Source organism: Microcebus murinus, chromosome 17, assembly GCF_040939455.1.
Source record: "Microcebus murinus isolate Inina chromosome 17, M.murinus_Inina_mat1.0, whole genome shotgun sequence".
Taxonomy (NCBI): Eukaryota; Metazoa; Chordata; class Mammalia; order Primates; family Cheirogaleidae; genus Microcebus; species Microcebus murinus.
In genome coordinates this window covers 27,160,831-27,174,105 of record NC_134120.1, presented here as the reverse complement: position 1 = coordinate 27,174,105, position 13,275 = coordinate 27,160,831, and the positions used below count along the sequence as shown (strand labels likewise).

The 13,275-nt window shown below is 38.6% G+C and overlaps 1 long non-coding RNA gene across 1 annotated transcript; it reads right to left on the bottom strand.

The window, feature by feature from the left end:
• Nucleotides 1-2,234: 2,234 nt before the first annotated feature.
• On the bottom strand, nucleotides 2,235-3,972 carry LOC142861620 (uncharacterized). The gene is made up of 2 exons (XR_012912844.1): nucleotides 3,870-3,972; nucleotides 2,235-2,491 (listed from the first exon to the last, which is right to left on the bottom strand). It is a non-coding gene; the product is annotated as an uncharacterized LOC142861620 (long non-coding RNA).
• Between the last annotated feature and the right edge of the window lie 9,303 nt (nucleotides 3,973-13,275).

Sequence of the window (13,275 nt, the reverse complement as noted above, 5' to 3'; positions counted from 1 at the left end):
TTAGAATAGAAGCAGTTTAGCCCTACTCCTAGAGAGGCAGGGAATTTAGTGAAAATCTCTCACACCTTAGCATCGGGAAACCTGGATTCCACACACTGGGTTCACAGTGTGACCTTGAACGTTTTACATAATTCTTTTTTTTTTAAGTCACTTGACCTATTTAGTGTTCTTATCTATAAAATTAGGGAGTTAGTGAAGACTGTCTATAAAGTCCCTTATAGCAGTAAAATTTTATTGTTACCTGGAATTTTAATTTGATACATTTTTCCAAGCCTTATTCTATGAAAATAAAATATGGCTATTGATACCTATCTCAATTAGCAATTATCACAGTTTCCTATTAAAATGGTGCATATAAAACTATATTAATTCATGTAGTGGATTATGAAATATAATGTGGCTTTATTATTACTAATGAGGCTAAGGAACTGGGACTGAAGACCTGAGTCCAGGTAATGACAATGACCATTGTGTCCTGGGACACCTGGTCCAAGTGCTCAGCTCCTGCCTTTATACCTAATCCAGATTGCACCTGTACATATCTTCTTCCTGGAAAACTCCTTCTTATATAAAACCTAGCACTCAATTATCACCTTTTCTGTCAAATCTGCCCTCTGCATCATTATAATCCTCTGTCAGATTTACTGCAGCATGTCTCCCCTATTGTAATATGGTTGCTTGTTTATGTTTTTCTCTATTTCTGGCTGTCAGCTTCTGAAAATGGATTCTGCCCTTTTCAGTCTTACATGCACCACTGTCACTCTGGAACACTATATATCTGGCACATAATAGGGCTCAGTAAATGTATTATCGATGCAACCCACGGTGGAGTAGCCTCAGGAAGAGTTGATACCAAATCCTGCGAAAAGGTTACATGAAGGAGAATGGCCCAGACCCAGTGCCTGGGAGAGGTGGACATAGTTTCCCATGACCCCACAATGGAAGTCCTCAGAGAAATAGCTCCCAGAGACATGCAGTGCCTCTTAATGGTGAAATTGACTCACAAACCTGAAGGAGCTATGCCAAACAGATCTTGACCAAGAATCTTTCACTGACTCCCAGCTACATTACCTCTGGGACGGCTCCAAGCATGACGATCTTTCCAGCAGAAGGGGAAAGAGTTTTGACTGGATTATGAAGTACAGAGTCTCCACCTAGCCTTTCATCTTGTGAAAGCTCTGCCTCTAAAACAATTATACTGGCCTCAGAGTCCCTGGAACAAGTGAGGAGGAGCATGGATTGTCTTCAGGCCAAGGTGTCATAAAATAGTTCAGCTGGAAACTCTGGAAGAATGGTTTCACCCATCTAAGTGGTAGATTAGTGCCAACCTTAAAGTTACAGTCCTTGAAACTCACCAGCCCTACCCAGCTTTTTTTTTTCCTTAGGGTTCTAAAGCAGAAGCCCTAATAGACACAAAAAAATTGTTGAATAAATGAATGAATGAATGAATGAATGAATAGATAAGTAGACACAGTTCAACTCTTTCATTATTTAGTTGAGTACCTCAAAAAATATTTAAAGTTGAAGGAACACTTAGAATTATCATGTGTCATCATTCATTCGACAAAAGATACAGTGGGATAAAATGTGCATGTGAGTGGCTGGCGCAGTGATGGATACATAGAAAACACTGTCTGCAGTAACCGACTTTCCTTCCTTGTTTCCATTTCTCCTCTTCCTTGTGTCCTCTCACTTCCTCTCACCTTTCACTTTATCCCCACCCCCTTACCTACACAGCAGGAATATCTGATTTGTCAAAACATGCCTCTTATTCCATATGTTACTCCAAAGGTCCCCCGCAAGTGCCTCTGGTGTCACCAGAGCCTATGACACTCTAGTCAGTCTTGCCCTGGTTGGGAAGCCATCGCACTATACTTTCATTCTCAAGGGTTACCTCTGGGCTGCCCAGTTATCTTGAAAACAACCTGACATTATCATCCAGGGTAAAATGTGAATGACTGTGGATTATGGACCTCCCAAGGGAAGTTGTTTTTCTTAAGGAATTATTTGTCCAGGGAGGTAAAGAAATGACTGATCCCTTAATGGCAAAGTTTTAGACAGCACCAGGCCAATGGGGTACTTTTGAGAGAAAGAGGAACAGAAGGTTGCTTATGAATGCCAGTCAAGCAGCCAGCCCAGCCCTGGACCTATGCTCTGCTCCTTTGTGGTTTCTTATATATATTAATGAGCCAACTTCATGGGAGATCAGCTTAGAGGGAGGGATGACAAATTGCTGTGCTCTTCTGATTTCATTTGTTGTCAAAAGCCATCTGACCCATGGCTGCTTAGTAGAGATTGTGCTGCCTCAAACACAATAAGAGCTGGACAGCCAGGCCAACTCCCCTGGGAGCACATCAAGCCGGGTGGTCACCTGCTTTGCAAGCTGTTGGGGTGCTGGTGATCGCCTCCCCTTAGAAGGAATTATCTCCACTGTCTGCCAGGCCCAGACCTTCATATCCTGAACACAGCACAGGCTCTCCAGCAGGTACTTCTGCAGGTAAATGAGGGGGAAGAGAGAAGTGCACAGTAGGTGCTAGAGTTAGCTGTCCTGGCTTATTCATTCTGTTCATTTTCAAATATTTGCTGATAAACTACTGGGTCATTGTTGCTAGTAGAAAGGAAAAGAAAAGACAAAATCTTGGCTGAAAGAAGGAGTAGGAACTAGTTCTAGCATGTAAGGGGGAAAACTAAATTCATTCCTGTAGACCAAACCTACAACCCCAGAGGAAGATGACTTATTGCTGATGTGATTTTGCCAGCTTTACTACAAACATCTTGGCTATGTGTATATTCCTGGAATGTGAAGTAAATACTCCAGCTAATAATAAATCAGTTTTATCCACATTTTTAGCTCAGGCTGACTTTTTTGCAAATAGGCAGTAAATTATCCGAGCTCCATGGCTCAAGATTTGTGTTTACTTGCTGGCCTGTAATAGGCAATTCTGAAATTTTCTACCAGTGTGATGGGAGTCCCTGTTGGCACTGTGCCTCTCCAGGGTGACTTCAGCTGCCTCCTTCACTAGAGACTCCAAGATAGTTCCATCCCAATAGGTATAGACACAAACTGCTTAAAAGATAGATGATCAAGAGGAAGGGGAGTCCATGTGAAGACACAGGCAGAAACTGGAGTGATACAGCTATAGGACAAGGAACTCCTGAGTTCCAGCCTCCTCAAGCCGAAGGAGACGAGAAAGTATCCCCCTCTAGAGCCTTCAGAAGACAAACTGGCCTGCTAACAACTTGATTTTGGACTTCTGGCTTCCAGAACTATGTAAGGAAAGGTATATGAGTGAGACACAGCTAGAATATCCAGTCTGAAAAACTTTGTGGAAATTAGTTTCCAGTATGGGTTGGCACAGCACTGCTACTGGCCCTACCCAACAACCCTAGGAGGAATGGTCTTCTAGATGTGAAAAAATTCAACTTTTTCCATACAAAATATCCAAAGGGGGACTTTTTGGCTACACAGAGACACACATCATGACACAGAGTAGAGGGTGGTGCCAAAACAGCCTATAGCACCTGGCACCCTGGGCTCCTGCTGATGGGGCCTGATGGAAGATACTTACTGGGAGACATGAAGGGAAGATACCTTAAACATGGTTGCTAGGAGACCAACACTGATCCAGGTTGTTTCCGGTGAACTTACTGACTTTTCTCTTCTGGGACAAATCTACTGTAACAAATGAGGAGCATATCCTTCTGGGGCAGGAACACAATGTCTTGGTCAGTGACCTGTCTCTTAGTCCCCCATCCTAGGGGTTGGATCTAGGGTTCCCTTACCTTACTTCTGTCTCTTTCCACAAAGAGTACAGAGAAAGAAGGAAGCACCTCATAGCACACAGGAAGAACAGAATGGATTACATTACCCATGAAGCTAAACTTGAGCTTATTCATGGAACCCTATGGCTATTCAGGAAACAGAGATCTGTCTCCACCTCCAGCAGTGCATGGCTGCTCTAGGCAGCACTGAGCACTGGGCACTGAGCCTGAGTGTTACCTAGAGATCCAGGCTGACATCACAGAGCCTTGGAATAGTCACAATGGCTCTCAAGGGTGGGGGAGGGGACACATCTCTCTGGCAAGAGATGTCACCAACACTGGATCTTCTTCTGGATTGGAGTCTTTTAGGGTCCTCTTTTACTACATTTGGGTCTAAATTGATGTACTGACCCTTCTGTCAGGTCTGAACTTTAGGGTTGCTGTGCCCCTGCCACCCAGGTAACACTTTCTGTCTTCCAGGTAGATATAGTGCCCCTGGGAAGCAACCTGTCTCTTCATACACTCTGGGCCTGGGGCTATGAATCCTCAGAAGACAAAATATCTGAGTCAGGGGCTTTTCAGAGGTGCAGCCAAGAGTTCCAATTGGAGCTTTGATTCTCCAAGATGGTGTTTCAGACATAGTTCCCCTGTCCTCCAGGTATTCTTAGTGATACACGGCTGGGCCCCCTTTGGAGTTCAGGAAGGTATAGGGAAGTGAGTGTCCTACTCACCAGCAAGTAACCCTAAAGCTTTTCCAGAGTTCAGTTCATAGCCCTGCCTCAGTTATATTGGAAATAATCCCCTTTCCTTTTGTTCCCTCAACCATGTCTGAATATCCATTCTCTTTATGACTCATACCTCCAGGTGCTTTGGACAGTTAAGTTGAAGTGTAATATAGAAGCTACTAGCCTCAAGAGAACTGGCTGCAAGGTATCTCCAGAGAAAGGCTTATAAACAATAAAAGACACTCTTTTGGAAACCCAGTGTGGGAAAATGAAAAGAATACCAGATAACCCCCTCCAGTAGAAGACTCAAATGGGAAGACATGAGTTTTCCAGGCCTAAAAATGTTGGAAATGAAGAGGCTGAGACACAGAGACACTTCAGAGATAAGCTCTCTGAGACAGTACTTGGTAGAAAGAGAAGCAAGTCAGACTAGTGAGCATTAAGGTGGTCTGTGATGTAGTGAAGTAGAGAAATCAGTCATAGAAGATGGCACGCAAATGACTCAGTAGGGTCCCCAGTGAGCCTACTCTGGTGAGAGGGATTTCTGAGAGGGTGTGGGGTCAGGTGAGATATTCTTTCTTTGCCTCTGCCTTGACCTAAAGGAATGAGGGCCTGGGAGCCAGTCCTCAGTTTCCTTTCTTTAGGCAAACTGAAGACCATCATTATTCATGAATAATGACTTTCTACCTTGAATTTGAGACTCGTGTTTCTTTCCTGTTATTTTTTCACAGAAGGGAAAAACATGTTCAGTTGTTTATTCTTCAAAACACTCAAAAAAGGACTTTCTGCTTATGATCTTCTAAAATTTTTCAGTCAATGGTTCTCTACTGAGGACAGGCTCAGAATCTCTGACCTCAGGTGTGTATATACTCTATCAGATAGGATTCTGTTCCCTGAGGCCAGAGCTCAGTTTTTAAGATCTGATCAGAGGCTTTCAGGGTCTCAGACTGGCTCTAAGTATTGTTTCTAAGACAGAGGATTGGCCCAGAGACATCAGATGATGAAAGAGAAAAAAGGAGCTATCACTGTGTGACTCTGGTCCTCCAGACATATTCTACACTCAATAATCATTCTAGGAACAGAGAATCACTGTGTTTGGACTTTGCCCTGGAGTCCTCTATCCCCAGATAGAGTAATCCGTGAGTTTTATATAGAAGATCTATATCCTCATCCTGTTCCTCTAAAAGGAAAATGTTCTAATCTTTTTTTATTAGAACAGGGTCCATCTCAGATGTCTGCTGCGATAACACAATTGATTTAGTAAAGTGGGAAAAGGAATAAAAAAAACATCAGGACATCTATACTGGGGGTTGGATCTAGGGTTCTCTTACCTTATTTCTATTTCTTTCTTTCCACAAATGGATTCACCTGGAGGGACAACAGAGAAAGAAGGAAGCATCTCAAAGCACTCAGGAAGAGTAGATAGAATAGATTAAATTACCCATGAAGTTGAACTTGAACTTATCCATGGAACCCTGTGGCTACTCAGGAAATAGAGATCTGTCTCTATCTCCAGCAAAGCATGGCTGCTGTAGGCAGCACTGAGCACTGGACACTGAGCCTGAGCACTGAGCATTGCCTAGAGATCCACGCTGACATCACAGAGCCTTGCAACAGTCATAATGGCTCTCAAGGGTGGGGGAGGGGACAAAAAGTGGCACCATATGAGCCTCCCAGCCCTTCCTCCACCAACTAGATTCCAAAGCATAGTATGGTCAGCTTGATCCCTCCACCGTTTTCTGGGTCTTGCTTTTCCCCAACTCCAGATTTACAGCATGTCATATATGTCATTTAGTACAATTTTCTATTATCCAGATATGAATTGGCCAGCTTTATCCTTTAGCATTCTCAGCCTTGATGGCACCAATTCTAAAGCCCTGAAAATCTGAAGTTTCTCGAGAGACTTTTGCTAATTCTCAGCACTTTTTGCATTTCAAGACTTCCTCTGTCCTTGGCAACAGCTTCCCTCCATTATCTGGTCTTCCACTACATCAACCCAAATGTAGGACCTAACTTCCCACTTCACGTTTGCTCAAACTAACCCACTCTCATACACACAAAAGAGTAAGCAATGCTGCCAGATAAAGCTACTATAAGGGAGAAAGCATGGGAGAGAGGTGATCGCACATCACATGGCAAATGATGTATAATAATGATTTAATATTGAAAATTTTTTAAGTTAAGTAATTTTTCTCTACAAAGTCTTTTTGGCTACTCTGTCTCCAAGGCATAACAAATCTCCCCTCTCTGCCTATGTAATGGCTCATCATGTTGGTTCCTTCTTCCAGGTCCCCGTAATTTCATTCATAATTATAGAGAATAATTCAACTCTCTCAAATCTCTACCCTACCTCCCCACTTAAGCCTTTCTGTATCTGGGGTGTGGGTGATGCCTTCTCTTTAAGGGCAACTGGAGTTCAATACATTTGCTGTTCTTTAATTATACCTGTGGTTAATTACCAGGGAAGGGTTTTCTGAGTTTTATATTGTACTTTCTGGGTTTTTGCCAAAATTTCTATTGGTCTGTCAATAACTATTACAAATAATTAATGAGGTTTTACACATACACATGCACATATACATATATATCTTTCTTAAATATATAGACAGTCCCTGAACAACACAAGTTTGAATTGCATGGGTATACATATGTGGATGGTCCTATACTTCCACCTTCCCTGAAATACCAAGACCAACCCTTCGTCATCCTCCTTCTCCTCTGCCTACTCAAAGTAAAGACCATAAGGTGGAAGACTTTTAAGATGATCCTCTTTCATTTAATGAATAGTAAATACATTTTATCCTCCTTATGATTTTGTAAATAACATTTTCTTTTCTCTAGCTTACTTTATTGTAATAATACAGTATATAATATATATAACATAGAAAAGATGTGTTAATTTACTATTTACATTATCAGTAAGGCTTCTGCAGTAGACTATTAATAATTAGTTAAGTTTTTGGAGATTCAAAATTATTAGGGGATTTTCAACTGTGCTGGGGGGAGGGGAGCCAGAGTCTCAATCCCACATTGTTCAAGGGTCAACTATAAATATCAATACATCATATTTATCTTCCCACGTTTAGTGGGCTTTAACAGAGTGTAGTACAGACAGCTTCATTATTAAGATTGTAAACTGTGGACAACTGTATCATTTCCTTAGTATGATTTTCTCAAGTTCCTTCTTCTACTGAATCAGCCTTGACAGAGGATATACCAAACTAGTTTATGCAGAAAAGAAAAAAAGTTATGCAGCCATATGAAGAAGATACTTTAAAAAGAAGGGTTAGGGCATAAAACTATTAATAGTCCATTAGAGGAAAACAAAATATGTTTAACAACCATTGTTAAAGTAGGTGGGTACCTATACTGGGCTAGACAGAAAAATAAATGAAACCAAATAGAGTCCAAAAATTGATTTAACTGCCCATGAGAATTGAGTCTTTGATACAGGAGGTGTGTCAGGTAATTGAGGGGAAAGTTGCCATCAATATGTTTTGTTGAGACAAATGGCTAATTGAGGAGAAATAGTTTCCAGAAAAATAGGAAATGGGATGCTGAGATGTTTCTTCAACAGCACCTAGACACGGACCTCACTTTTCTCCCTCTGGTGATAATATGGACCACTGACATGAAGCTTTTAGAGGGTAACTGGATGTTTCTATATATTTTCATAAATGGAAATGTCTTGGTTTGCTTGTATGAGTGTGTGTGTGTGCATCTCTCTGTAGGACCATAAACAGAAAGTCAAAAAGGGCTGTGGCATGGAACTACCTAAGCAGTCTAGATTCAGGATGCCCTGACATTGTGACTAATAAATCTTCCACAGCTTTGACATTATTCAAGATTCTGAAGATCCTTAAGTATGGCCTTTTGACTGAACCCAAATTTTATAGAACAAATCCTTTCATTTTTATTAATACATTTTTGTTCATATTTTATTTTTATTTTATTTTTAGGATAAATGTATTTAAAATACCAAAGAATATAAGTTTCAACTTACATTGAAACTTATAAAATAAGTTTCAACAAGATAATCCTCCCAGATTGACTGGCACAGTTAAAACATTAGTAAACCATAAGGGCTAAATTGATGGCTGCTACACTTATAATTTAATTCTAACTTCCCCTACCTGACTGGTGCCACTACTGCATGAGGCTGGTTGGTGACAGTTTATGGGGGTCAAGAACACCAATCTACTATCAGCTTTTGATGACGGTGCACTGTGTTTCTGTTTGAAGTGGAATTTGTGAATATTTGCACAGCTTCAATAGTATTTTTTAATCCTGTCTGCTTAACAGGCCATCATGTCAAAGAAGACCAAGAGAACACTGAAGAAAGAAAAAAGATTTTTAATGAGGATTGGGAATTGCAATGTTATCTTGTTTTTGCTAAAGATGAGATGATTTGTTTGCTTTGTGACACTGCAATATCAATACTAAAGAAATTCAATGCTCATCAGCATTATAACACTCATAAGAACCACAAATATTTTAAATTAGAGGGAGAGGCATGCAAGTTTATATTGCAGAGATTAAAAGATGAAAAGCAAAAGGAAAGACAATTCTTTCAAGCAACAATAAGACCTGGAAATAATGTCACCAAAGCAACTTATAAACCAGCTTATATACTCAGAAAAAAAAGGAAGCCATTCAGTGTTGTAGAAACTGTGAAAGGATGCATTGTCAAAATTGTGGGATGCAAGACATCAATAACATTTCAAAGTACAAACAGCTGCCTCTTTCAAGGAGGACCATAACTGATTGGTATGAATTAGCCTTCAACTTAACAGAACAACTTCATGCAACACTTCAAAAGGAAAATACATATTAGCTAATCACTTTGGATGAATCAACTGATACTACTGACTCAGCACAGGTTGTATACTTCATTCGGGTCATAACAGAATATTTTCTTTGCTACGAAGAGTTACTTTGGGCACTCTGAGAACAGAACACTGGGGATAGATATTTCAACAACTTTCAAAGTAAATGTTGTAAAGTTGGATTGAATTCAGTAAATTCAGTGAGTGTATGTACAGATGGGCACCTTCCATGACAGGAAAACATGAAGAGTTTATTGTACAGATTAAAAAGAAAAGTATTAACAGATCCAGATGCTCTCATTTTTTTTCATTGTATCTTGCATCAGAAAAAAATCTCTGTGCTAAAGCTACTATTTTAAGTGACACTTTGCAATAATTTGTAAGTATTTTTAACTATATTTGTGCAAATGCAACATGGCACCATCAGTTTTGTAGAATGGTAAAGTTGAACAATGAGGTATTCAGTGTGGATTTACCATATCATTCCAAAGTGCATTGGCTATTGCAGAGACAGGCATTAGCCAAAATTTTATTAATAGCTCTGTGAGAACAGATATTTAGATTTTATGAAGAGCAGAATCAGCAATGTGAATTATTGAAAGAAGACTTCTATAGGAATGCAGCATTTCTATGTGATATCATATCAAATCAAAACAACTTAAATATTTCTTTGCCAGGTAAAACTAAGTCTGTATATGGTAAGTGGCAAAAAAAAAAAAAAAAAAAAAATGCGAGTGTTTAGGAAAAAAGCCATTCCTTTTTTTCAAAATACTTCCTCTTCAAAAGGAAATTTCAGATGAACATTTTCCCAGTTAGCAAATGGCATGGATGAGCAGGATGATACATGTGAATCATTTCAAGAATATACAGCTGTTATCAACCTATTAATTGGAGAATACAATGAAAGGTTCACTGACTTTGAGAATCACGACATCACACTCAAATTAGTGTTTCAACCTCACCTAGTTGATATCACCAAAGAATCTAAAGAACTACAGATAGAATTGAATGAGCTCTCAATAGATGATATTTTAAAGTCATTGTTTCATGCTAAGAAAGATCCAATTGAAATATAGAAAAATGCAGTAGAACACCCATACCTTCAGCAACATGCCTGAAAAATGCTTTCTTGCTTTCAACCACTTATTTCTGTGAATCTACATTCTCTTACCTATCCCAAATCAAGATACTCTTAAGGTTTCAAATGACTGACACCCTTCTAGAGGATCAGCTGGAACCACAGACCTCCACGCTGCAACCAAATATTCAAATGCTTTCCAACAAAAAGCAGACACAGCAAAGTCACTAAAAGATTAGTTAACTTTAAAAATAACAAATAGTTTTCCCTTTTGAAATTAAGTAATAGTAGATTTTTACAAAATAATGTGCATTTTTAAGTATATCTAATTGAAGTTTCTTGAATGTGCTCTTATTTGATTACTGGTAAATTCATGTGGCCTTCCAACATGAAAAATTCTCAGTTTTCATATTTTTACCCTCTTATACTAAATGTTGTAACTATATAAGTGTACATTATTTTAATTTATATTGAAAACACATCAAGAGTGGGTTTCTGGACAAGTAGATTATGCAACTGGCACCCTACTTTTAAGGCTTTGGTAGAAGATAGATATTTTTCAAAAAATATTTAAATGCCAGGATTCTATGTAATCATGGTCTATGTGATTAGTCATAGACCTAAAGACAAGGGTTCAAGGGCAGGTGGTTTATTGGGAGGTGATCCTCATAGGAGCTGAGAGATAAGACAGAGAAGGAAAGGCAGTTCATAAAGTATATGTTATCGTGTCAGTTCACCAGCTCTTAGTCTCTACAAGGACTAAACTGGAGGTCAGTGTGGCACAGGTGTCTCAGAGTCATCCCACCAGAGGGATATTCAGCTGAGGACTGATCCCAAGAAGCATTCATTCTCTGGCACCTCAATCTTCCAGGGACCTGGGAAACACAGGCTTTGGCTGCCAAACAGAACATGTAGGGGGTTGGAAGTCAGGACAGTTGGCACTACAGTTGTAAATGCCTATGGGTACACGCAGGGACACTTCAGGTCTACAGCAAATACCTTGACACCTACTTAGAGTGGTGCTGTACTTCATCATCACTGCCTCTGGTTTGAAGTTTCAAGGGGCTCTTTCATATCTATTTTCCTTATTCCACCACTTCTCAGTATTGGTAGCTGTCCTGAGACTGGTTTGGGTTTCCAGACAGAGCTTGTTTGGAAGTGAAATAACTACACTGAGAATAGAAATAAGGTCAACTTCAGGTATGATTACAGTAGTGTCCATTTTAATTTGCCTACACACAAGATTTTCTGCTTGTAGAAACACCCTTAATTTGTATTTGAGCAGACTCCTTCCCCTAAGACACACTTCAGTACATGAATCAGGATAGTCATATACAGTTTAAATCAGGTACTAAAAAAAATCAACTGGCGCAAGAGTCAGTAAAATTATCTACAAAGGACAAAATATTAAAAATGTTAGGCTTTGTGGACAAAGAGACAAAAACAAGGACAATACATAGGTAGTACATAGCAAGAGAAAAAGCAAATTTTCACAAATTTTTTATAAACCTCAAAATACAACAATAGTTTGTTTTGTCTAATATAGGTTTAATAATGAGAATAGAATTCTTTTTATGAGAGAGATAACATTGCACTTAAATGGAACTCAAAGTTAGTACTCCCTATAATCAAAATTAATTGCAAATGTTCATCTGTAAACATGATCTGTAATGAGATTTTACATATTTCAGCTTTGAAAATGTCTGATCACACAGATAGTCACTGCCAAATTATGATATCAATCCATGAGAATATAACTTTCATTAAAAATATTCATCACTTAGAAGTTACAGAATTCTATTAGATTATTCTCTTCATATTTGGCTTTTAGTATGTCATTACATTACAAATTAATCACTTCCAATTGAAGGCCATCAATTGAAGGTAGCCGTCAGTTGTGCCATTAAATGGATTTTGAAATATGGAAATTTTATTTGTACCTATATTGAGGTCTGAAGGAAGCTGCTAGAACTGTAGCTTGAGCTTGAGAAACATATTTGCTACAACTGTGAGTGATATTAGACATCTTCTTAACTTTTAACAGCATAGGAAGTGTAAAATTGGCATTACAGTAGTTGTTGAAATTATTATGGTATACATTTCACATATAAATGCTGTTTTGCTTTGTAATTTTAAAATTAAAAATTTTAGAATATTATGGTCTTTAGCAAAAACTAATCTCTAAAGCCATACAGTATTTGATAATAATGGTTAAAGATGATTCTCATTTCAGAAAAATCTCAATCTTAGCCCCCTGAGTGCAAACAATTGCAATAAAACGTTACCAATGTTAAGCCATATAATCACTGTATGATAGAGAAATTCAGGATATTAAGCTTCTATTTTTAACAAAAATGTACAAAACTATTGGTGGTTAAGCTCACACAAAATCAATGAATTTCATCTTTGAGACTACCAATTTAATACCACATGACAAATATAAATAGTTCCTGCAAAGTGCCTACTGATGAATAATACAATAAATAACCTTAGGCTTTAAATGCCTTATATTTTTACAAGCCTTGTAAATTTTTCCACGTATGCCTTTTCCTGCTTCACACATATTTTTGCCATCATCAGTTATAACACATCTTAGCAGATTCCACCTCAGGTTTTACTGGCTTACTGTTTTCTCAAATTTTTGAGAAATAGTCTTGTTTATAAATTTTCCATACAGATTATTCATAGAGCCCAATTACCTAGTCGCTTTAAATTTGGCAGTGACTTTTCAAATAAACAACTGAGTAGTATCAGCAATATCTGTGAACTCAGCAAGAACCAAAGAAAACTGCTCAAATTTTTTGTCTTGTTTTTGACTATTCATATTGCTTCAAACATCTTCAACTCTTTGAGCAAAATGCTAATGCTTCACCTAGTTTATTTT